Source organism: Camelina sativa, chromosome 18 (genome assembly GCF_000633955.1).
Source record: "Camelina sativa cultivar DH55 chromosome 18, Cs, whole genome shotgun sequence".
In the NCBI taxonomy this organism is placed as follows: Eukaryota; Viridiplantae; Streptophyta; class Magnoliopsida; order Brassicales; family Brassicaceae; genus Camelina; species Camelina sativa.
The window spans coordinates 12,498,554-12,509,789 of NC_025702.1; positions in this window are offsets into that span (position 1 = coordinate 12,498,554).

Below are 11,236 nucleotides of genomic sequence, written 5' to 3' on the forward strand. Positions count from 1 at the left end.
TTTGTTTAGGCTAGTTTGATAGCTTTGTGAACCCGTGATGTTGCTATGTACTCGTGAATGAACCCGTGATGTTTGCTATGTCTTTGCCTTCTTTGGATTTTAGTTTGATCACTTGTATATATGAGATGAGAAACATTTGCTCCTTGCACCAACACAAACATTTGCTCCTTGCATGAAAACAAACATTTGCTTCTCTCTACAACAAAAATATTTCCTTCTATAACCAAAATAAAATATTTCATTCCTTCTCACTGGTGTTTTCAGGCTGCCTTTAGTTGATGGTTGCAGATTGTTGGACCGTTTAGTTTCAGAGTGGAGTCTGGAATTCAGATTGATCTGAAGAATGGAGCTAACCCCGTGACTGTAGATAAGACAGTATTTGCTATGGAATATGCTATTCAAGTGCTTGCTTCTGCCAAGGCTGTTGCTTGGTTCTCCCACAACAGAAAGAATTCATGGTTGAGCTTCGTTTCTTTGAGATATAGTATCAGGACTTTCCACTCAAAATGTCTAGCTTGATCCTATGAAAATTGTAGTCGTCTTGCAGAGAAGTAAATAGACAATGTTTGATTTTTTTTTCAGTTTCTTATGTTAAACAGAAGAATGATTTAATAGAAGGGAAGTTTACATCTTACATTATTTCACTATATCTTTATTCTAAGAACACCATAATTAGTTCTCCCATTTTTTTACCTATGATCTTAACAACTGATCTAACATTATTTTCACTATATATTTAATCTAAGAACACAAAAAAAGTTCTCCCATTAATGATGCCCTAATAGTCATTTTCTTTTTTTTTGACAGCACCCTTAATATTCTATATAAATAAACATTTATGAAGTGATAAGTATAAAGTATATGTCCATTTTATTTTTGATAAAATCAATTATTAGAAACTTAATTGTAGTATAATCGATTGAGATGACGAAGGCGATTGAGAACTCAACGGTGGCTTGTTCTAGATTTTGCTATGGGCATGCGTGTAGGTACTGAGGGATGAAGAGGCGGTCTCTCTATTTCTTGGGTTAAGGGTGGGTTTGTGGGACGGATCGGAGATCTATTTGTCGGTGGGACTTTTTGGATTTTTTGGTGTCTAATTTCACGATTCAGTTGGATTTGGAGATTGACGGGTATGTAATGGGGGATCTTGTTTTTGGACAGTATCAGGTTTTTTTCTCGATCTCGTCTATCTTTTGTGATCTGGTTTTTGATCGATTGGTGATTTATTCTCTAAGGTTTGCGGCAAGGATAACTTTATGCCCCAAGTATGGTATCTTTCTGAATATTGCTTCTCGGGGTATGGTAAGGAGAAGCTTAAGAGTTAAGAGGGCAAGATTGGATTTGGTATGGCTTGTGATTTGCAAATCTCCTTCTTTTAACGGTGAATGGGCAATGGAAGTAGTATTTATTCATTGGTATGGGTTTCTTGGAAAAATCAGTTCCTTTCTTTCGTGTCTTGGTTTTCCTTCTTCTCGCTTCAGTTTTCTCAGTATACTGTTTTTGTCGAAGGTTATGGCTCAGTTAGTGGCAAACAAGAACAAGGGTTCCCTGGTTCGTACCGATACTGTGAAGATCTCAAACTCGGTCCTGGCTTAGAGGATTCAACAATTCTCTTGGGAGGGTGTTGAATCCGGCTGCTCAGAGAATGGAGTCTTTGGTGGCTAATTTTCCAAAAATATGGAAGCTTGAGGACAAAGTGATGGGAGCAGATCTGGGGAACTATGTGTTTCAATTCAACTTTGAGGACGAGGGTGATATCCAGGCTGTTTTACAGAACGGTCTGTACCATTTCGATGGGTGGATGGTGTCATTGGTGAGATGGGAGCCAATCATCTCTTCTTCCTATCCTTCTGCGATTAATCTGGGTGAAGGTGACTAGGATTCCCATGCATCTTTGGGAGGTGGTAACTTTAGAGGCAATCGGTAAGAAAATTGGCAAGATTCAAGAGGTGGATGAGGAGTCGAGGAGTATTTGTGTTACACTCAATGCTTTTAACCCTTTGTTGTTCAAGCTGGTGGTCCCTTTCGATACCGGCGATGAAGTGGTGGTTTCCCTTGACTACGAGAAGCTGGTGGGTTTTTGTGACCATTGTTCAAAGCTAACTCATGATAAAAGATTGTGTCCTGATTTAAACAAGGTGGTTAGTGGTCACGGTTCTGAAGACCACTCGGATAAGCGAGGAGGGCAAAGGCAACATTTTCTTGTTAAGCAAGAATCGCATCATAATGTGGGAGGTTGGGAAAAGCCAAGGAAGCATGCAAAGAGAGCTTTGGATTTTCAGTCTTCGGATGTTGGTGATTATGGTTACTTCCAGCAGCAACATGGTGTTATAAGTGGTCCCTCTGGCACTTGTCAACAGGAGCGCTCTCAAGGTTCGGTTTGGGGTTCTCAACGGAATTTGGGTGAGGATGCTCTTAATGAGGTTGAAGTGCGACGAGACTCTCATTTGGGTGGTGGAGAGAGGTCGGGTAAGGCTCTTGTCATACATCTTAACAGGAAAGTCGTTGGACCGGCTTGGCCGAAACCTTTGTATAAGGTCAAACGGCTACCCACTAAGGATTCAATGCAGGTAGGGACAGGTAGCGGGGTGATGGACCCAGAGGTTGGAGATTCAAAAATCGATATGGGGTTGGAGGGATTCTCCCATAAGAGAGATGGTATGGATTCGACGGCTATGGATTTTGAGGAAGATACGGATAATCTTCTGGAGGACGGGGAGTTAGGTGACATTGTTAAGAGTGATACTACGGTTGTTCAGGAAGAGGATGCTCCTCAGGATCATGGGTCTGAGCTCTTAGCGGGTCAAGGGTCTAAGATGGAGGAGGGGGATGAGGACGGCCAGAAAGGTATTTCTTCTTTTCCTGTTTCTGTTGGCATTGATGTTGGGGTAGTTAGTAGTGCCATGTCCGCTTTTACTTTAGGGAACCAGAGTGGTAACCGACAGAGATATTTGGGTTCACATGTTCTTAAAGGTATTAGTGGTCCTAGGATAGCTCCATTGCCTTTGGCTTATCCGGGAAATAAGCTAAGGCTTTGTCTAATCCTGCAGGTGAAGGGCATAAACTGAAGATGGTGGGGAAACAGACCAATTCTGCGATGATGGGTAAACCATGGGATGGTGGTCGTCAAGGCAAAAAAGGGACGGTGGCTCTCCCAAAACCACCGACGAAACCGTGAAAATCTTAAGCTGGAACTGTCAAGGCATAGGGACTGACTTGACAGAGGACTATTTGGGTGACTTATGGAGAAAACACCGACCAGGCATTTTATTTTTATCAGAGACAAAGAAATGTTTTTCTTATTTATAAAAATTCCAGAATAAGTTTGGTTATAATAATTTGTATTATGTTGATCCACGCGGTTCTAGCGGTGGTTTAGCTTTGTTTTATAAGGATGAAATAAAACTTTCTATTTTATATCAGTCTGATCGTATTATTGATGCTAAAGCATTTTTCGGAAACCAAATTGTTTTTCTTTTCTTCGTTTACGGCGATCTTGTTCCACAACACCGTGTCGAAGTTTGGGACAAATTATTGGGTATTGGCTCTTTTCGGGTTGACCCTTGGTTTATGATTGGTGACTTCAATGAACTTGTTGGAAATCATGAAAAACGGGGTGGGAACTTACGTCCACTCTCTTCCTTTGTGCCTTTCTCATCTATGATTCGTCATTGTGGCATGCTCGAGTTTCCTTGTTATGGGGAGCAATTATCCTGGCGAGGTAACCGATGTAATAATCAGGTGGTGCGGTGTCGTTTAGATCGTGCTTTGGGTAATGAGGACTAACATGATTTTTTCCCAAACTCGAAGGTAGATTATTTGGAGATGGTTGGTTCGGATCATTGTCCTATCCTGGCAACTTGCCTGCGCACAATTATGCGACATAGCAGGCAATTCCGTTTTGTTAAGCGTTGGTTGGGGAAGGATGGTTTTTCAGGGGCAGTCGAGTCAGGGTGGAGTCGTACAAATAATTTTCGGGTACCGGGTTTTGTGGATTAATTACGGAACTGTAGAAATTTGATCTCTTGGTGGCGAAAGAATAATTTTTGTTCCGGTCCATCAGTAATTTCTTCCTTGAAGGCGGCTTTACAGGAGGCAAATTCGGGCGATCGAGGATAAATTAAAAGAGGCATATAGGGATGTGGAGTTGTATTGGCAACAAAAAAGTAGGAAATTTTGGTTGAGGGTCGGGGATAAAAATACAAAATTTTTCAATGCTTCAACTATACAACGACGGGTGAGGAATAGGATTGTTGGCTTATTCGGTTCGGACAATGTTTGGGACGAGTTTGTTTTGGGTATGGAAAAGATTGCCGTAAGTTATTTTGAGGACCTTTTTAAGAAATATGAGGTGAGTGGCATCTCAGAGATGGTTCAGGAGGTTCCTTCAATTATTACGGGTGTTATGAACAGAGTCTTGACAAGAGAAGTTTCGAAGGCGGAGGTTCATAAAGCTTTTTTTGCTATGCACCCGGAGAAAGCTCCAGGTCCTGATGGTATGACAACCTTATTCTTCCAACGGTTTTGGCCCTCTTTAAAACGGGACCTGGTGGCTTTGATTAGAGAGTTTCTTCGAACGGGTCTTTTTGATCCACGGTTAAATGAAACGAATATATGTCTAATCCCTAAAGTGGATCGCCCGCAGCGTATGTCAGAATTCCGGCAAATTAGTCTATGCAATGTTAGCTATAAGATTATCTCGAAAGTTCTATGTTTTAGGCTCAAACAGGTTTTACCCTCTTTGGTCTCGGAACCTCAATCGGCCTTTGTTTCGGGTCGTTTGATTACGGATAATATTCTTGTTGCCCAAGAAATGTTTCATGGGTTGTCTACTAATAACCGCTGTAAGTCGGATTATTTGGCTTTTAAAACGGATATGAGTAAGGCATATGATCGCGTAGAGTGGGATTTTTTAGAAGCGGTTATGCTTAAGTTAGGTTTTGACAGGAAATGGATTTCTTGGATCCTCTGGTGCGTTTCTTCTGTGTCGTACCAAGTGCTTATGAACGGTCAGCCTCGGGGTTCTATTCTTCCACAGAGGGGCTTACGTCAAGGAGACCCTCTGTCAGCGTATTTGTTTATTCTCTGCACTTGTCACCGTATTTGTCCTCCGATTTTTCATTTGTTGTTTGCGGACAATAGTTTATTTTTTTGTAAAGCTAAGGAAGCTGAATGTAACACGATAATGGAAATAATAGGTAATTATGGGAAAGCTTCCGGACAAGTGGTTAATTTGGAGAAATCTTCAATCATGTTTGGTAAGAAAGTGCCGTTAGAGTTGCAAGCTCAGTTAAAAACAGTTATTGGTATTTCGAAATAAGGCGGTATGGGTTCTTACTTGGGTATCCCAGAAAATCTTCAGGGTTCCCACATTAAAATTTTTAGTTATGTGAATGATCGTTTGGATGAACGAGTAAATGGTTGGTCGACAAAATATTTATCGAAAGGAGGTAAAGAAGTTATGATTAAATCAGTTGGCGCTCCCGTCCCATGTGATGTCCTGTTTCAAATTGCCGCAAGAGCTAACTTCTAAACTCACGAGCTCTATATCAAGGTTTTCGTGGAAGTCTTATGATAAAGCTCGAGGTATGCATTGGGTTGCTTGGGTTAAATTGTGTAAAGACAAATGTGATGGAGGGTTGGGTTTTCGAGCTTTGGAGCAATTTAATGATGCGATGTTGGCTAAGCAGTTCTGGCGGTTAATTTAATTTCCCACATCTTTAATGGCTCGGGTAATGCGGGGTAGATACTTTAGGAATAAACATCCTCAATTGGCCAAAAAACCTTACTCTCCTTTGTTCGTGAAACGACCTGACCCGTTTTTTTAAAAAATAATAAATAATAATAAAATAATAATAATAAATAAACTACAACTAGTGGTCCCATACTCACTAGCCACCTAACCACAATCACAAACAACAGCGGAATAACAAATTCCAATATCCAATAATACTCCATAATAGAATAACCAATATCCAAACATAACCATTCCAATGTCAAACAACATGAATCAAAGAACCGGCAACCTAGCAAGTTCTAAAGACCCAACTCTAGCAACCTAACAACGCCAGACAACAACCAGTCGAGTCTCTAGAACATCCTCCTCTTCATTGCCTTGATTCCAAGATCACACTTTGCCTTTACCTGCACCACAAACACAAATTGAGATGCATGAGTATTTGATAAATACTCAGTGAGGCAATCCTCCCATCTACTGGGCTATACACACAAGCAACAATGATTTCAATGTTCCAAACAACCAACAAACAAAACACACAAACCAGGAAAACAAACATCATCTCGCTGGAAGGGAGGTGTCGACCGACACCAGCCAAGTGTCGACCAACACTGGCATTGGTGTCGACCGACACTACCCCACAGTGTCGAGCGATGCCATTCGGCTGGTGTTGACCGACACCAAGTGGTGTTGACCGACACCAAGTGGTGTCGATCGACACTCCACCTGCAACTGCCATCCGCTCGAACCCGAGAGTCGAATCCCGCTTCCCAACCTCTTCCAAATCGTCCAATACTCAAAACCCATGCCGGAATCATCCTTAGGAACCTGTAGCAACCAATCCCCAGCAAGAAAACACACCAAAAAACAACAAACAAGCAAGAACAAGGAAATCAAGGGCTTAGATTAGCCATGGTCATGCACTCACCTCTTTTCAGGAGGTTTCTGAACCACGGCAACGAATCCCACCCTCCTAACAAGCCTCTAACTCCTTCCTAGCCTTGGATCTCTCAAGAAACAGCAAGGAATCTCACCAATCTCTCTCAAAAGCTCAAGAACAAAGCTCTTCTCCCTTTTCTCTCAAAAACAACAAAGCAACCACAAAATAAACTTCAAAAACCCTTCTTGCGTTGAAACCCACTTAAGTATCCCGGTCCAATGATTTTCCTTAAACCAAACCGACCAAAATCGACAATTAAATCAATCTGGTCGAACCAGAAATAAGTGGTGTCGACCGATACCACCATGGGCGTCGATCGACACCCACCCCCAAAACGCAGAGTTTTGGTTCGCGGGCATTACAGTTCGCTTGGAAGAGTATTTTTTCAGCTAAAGGATTAGTGGAGCAGGGAGTTCGGTGGGCCGTTGGTTCTGGTTGTAATATCTCGGTTTGGCGTGATCCATGGATACCGGATCATCAGCCGCGCCCTGCTAATGGTAGAGGGAGGTTATTGCATCCTAATTTTATGGTTAATCACTTAATTAACCCAGTCACGAGGGAATGGCATTTGCCTATTCTTGAGAAGTTCATAGATCCGACAGATATTGTGCTCATTCGGAGTATGAAGGTTAGTAAATCATATAAACCGGATCGTTTGATTTGGCATTATACCAATTCTGGAAAGTATTCAGTCCGATCGGGGTATCAACTAGCACAGGAAATGCTCATGGAAGTTGAATACGGTCCGTCGTGCACGGCTCTTAGGGCACAAGCTTGGAAACTTGAGATCCCTCCGAAGGTGCAACACTTTTTCTGGCAGATTGCGTCTGGGACTCTCCCTGTGTTGGACCGGCTAGCCCACAAGGGTGTCGGCTGCGATGTTATGTGTATGTGGTGTGGGTCGGGGGCAAAGACTATTAATCACGCTCTTTTTGAATGCCCCCGTTCGCGGCGGGTTTGGGAGGGGTCTCCCGTTGGGCCGGTCCCAGACGGATTTCCTTACGGCTCCGTATATCCGTATTTGGATTACATTTTTTGGCGGGCAGCCTCCCAGTCCGGGATCTCAAATTTAAATTACCGCCTACCCTGGATTGTATGGTCCATTTGGAAAGACAAGAATAAAAAAGTTTTTCAGGGAATAGAAGCAGAGCATGACAAATTATTGTGGGAGGAGACCAAGTCCTTCTCTGCAAGACATTTACACCCACCTCCACCTTTGGAGGTACGGGACCCCACCCCTCAATGTCAGATAGATGGTTTCTGGAAAGGTTCAGATCCTTTTGTGGGGTTGGGGTGGTGGTATTGTAGCAGCCAAGAGACGACTTTATCTTTGGGAGCTCGTTGTCTCCGGCGTGGTCTTTCTCCGCTACACTCAGAGTTGCAAGCATTAATCTGGGCTATGGAGTGTCTCCTGGCGGGGGGGTCTTGATTGCCATCTATTTGAGACAGATTGTGCAGAGTTAGTTGCAATGGTGCAGTCTCCTGATGATTGGCCAGCCTTCTCTAATTTGTTAGATGATTTTAGCACCCTCAGATTGTCTTACCCCTCCTTCACTCTTAACTATATCCCGCAAACGTCAAATGTGAGGGCTGATTGTCTTGCTCGTTCTTCAAAATTGTTAGTTTCTGAAACTATTTTTGTAAACTCTTATCCTCCGGATTGGACAACCAACCATGAAGTTATATTTTAATTTTAATGTTTGGTTGAAAAAAAAAAAATAATAAAGTATATATATATATATATATATATATATATATAATGAGATTGTGCATTTACAGTATTAAATATATATCGACCTTTTAATCTACTCCTTTCGAAACCTTAACAAAGTGACAAGATATTCCCAATTCCCAATTATAGACATCGTCGTTTTTATTAATTTTTCTCTTTTTACGTGGTTTTTTTCTTCTTTTGCATGAATTTTCTTTACGCGGTAGATGAATGATAATATGATATGGTTAAAACTTAAAAGATTGTGTGATTTATTAAGACAAAGCCGTGAGTAGTTGAATATTCATTCAATAAAGCTAAAGAGAACATTTGGATCTCTCTATCCACCTTCTGAACCGACTTAGTCATACTCTCTGTATCAATTGTGTTAGCAGATCCACATAATGCAAAGAGTATAGCAACTGTAATTCACAATGGTATTAGATTAAACCCGTATAAACAAGTAATTTTGTTTGATCCAATCTGAAGCAGCAAACGTACAACTATTTTAATTAATAACTAGAGAAAAAGGTCATAAAGAAAACACAATTTCTCTTTAAAATTAGTACTGTACAATCAGAAATTCAGAATACAATTTTCATTGTATACGTGTCAGTTGTCATCACCACAAAATCTACTGATTTCTCTTTCTTATTTTTCCAACTAAAATTGAGGGGGCGTGATTGGTAAATAATATAATAGAATAACAAAGAAAGAATAAAGTAGATAGGAAAAGAAAAACGAAAAGAGATAAAGTCCAATATGAGAGTGTGTGGAATATTTTATTATTTGGCTGAAACAAACAAAGGAATAATATAGAAATTATCTTTTTGTTTTCTTTCAACTGAAAATAAGTTTCAACCCCTTTACCTTTTTACTCTAACTCATCATACAAATAAATTACACATGAGCTTGAATGCTATGCTGATTACGTCTAGCGCTGTTACAAACAGATAGTAGTTTTTTTTTTACTATTACATAAGATAAACAATTCCCTAACCTTTGTTTTACAACGCGTTATAGCACAACGAGGTAAGTAACCTCAAACTTATTAATCGATACTCTCATGCTTAATAACGCGTGAGACTATATCAAAATTATTATTGAGATCCTTCGTTAGTGCAATACCATAGTAGTTGTTTTAATCAGTTCATTGTAGATAGATCTGTTTCATTTATATCTTATGATTTTTGTTTATTAATAAACGATGAGGTCAATTCAATTGTCTTATGGTATTAGAGTCAATATATTATCCATTTATCTTATTGTTGAAATGGTAAGAAAGCATCTACGTCTATATTTGTTTATGCTTTATTGCTTCACAATCGTTGCTTGATTATTTATTGTAGCATATACGTTTGATTCATTGAATGATTATGACTTCATGGTTCCGTTCATTATTTACATATTTAATTCCTATGGTGCTTTATTATTGAATTCATTGACGTCTTTATTTTTAAAACAATTAAATCTATAGTTTGAAAAACGCTGTTTTGAACTATAAACTGTTTTTATTTTTTTACCTAGATCTATAATTCTATTATTGGTTTATAGCTTTAGTATAATAGTTTGAATATTTCATATAGTTATAGTTATAGTCATGAAGTATATTTAACCATCGAACATTGCTAAAATTCTTTTGTTAATTGTTAATTATTACTAGTAACTATTTATTTTGTGTCATGATTGGCTTTAAAATAACTAAAAACTAAACTGCTATCGATCATGATTTCATAATAGTTAGTCACATGCTTAGTGTGATTAATATAGTGTGATTAATATTATTCTGTTCACTATCGATACTGCATTTATTTAAGCAAATGTAGTATATTGATTTATTACTCGAAAAACCAATGATCATATAATCACATTTATATAATTTCAAAAATGTACAACTACAAATTTGGAATTCGAGGTCCTTGACATATCCAGAAATGTCTTGGTGCTGGATGCACTATATATAGTTTCTGAAAAACTAGATGATGCAATAAAAAAGAGAAGTGTATCATGCATCAAAATCAAATCTAAAGGCTATAATATTCTTTCGTCGTCACCTTCATGAGAAAGAAAAATGAATATTTGAGAGCGAAAGATCCAAAAATTATTTCGAAAGATCTAAATGACATTAATGATCACCAAAGAATTGTGGTGTTACCCAAAGTCCGTTATGAGTGATTGCATTTGAGACTACAAGATTTTAAGTTTATAGCTGAATACAACTTAGCGATGTTTAAGATCACTTCCAAGCTGAAGTTGTGTGAAACACATGTTACCGATGCAATAATGCTAGAGAAAACATATTATTTACGCTAATAATGTTGTCCTGCATATATACAATAGCATGAAAAAAGTAAAGAAGTATTCAGAGCTTATATGCTCTCTTCTTGTAGCTGAGCAGAATAGTGAACTGCTATTGCAAAATCATAAGTCGCGCCCAAATGGTTCTACTCAATTCCTTGAAGCAAATGTGACATCTCTCCATGATAAAAAAAAAAACATGGTTACCAACATGGTCACGGATGTGGACGTGGACGTGGGCGAGGACGTAATAATAGTTTTGGTCAAGGTCGAAGTCGAAGTCAGAAGTGTTGTTTTCTATTAAGAACTCAAATAACTCTCACTAGAAATGGGTGGTAACAAACATGAGAAAAAAATGGGAATGTGACCAATGTATATAATTAATGTCACCGTTGTGTAGGAAAAGGTCATTGGTAACGTATGTGTCGCACATCAAAGCATTTTTAAAATCTTTATCAACAACCATTAAAGCAACATAAAAACAAATCTTGTGTACGAAAGGTTACAATATGGAAGTCGGTGACTTCTCCCCCCCCCCCCCCCCCCC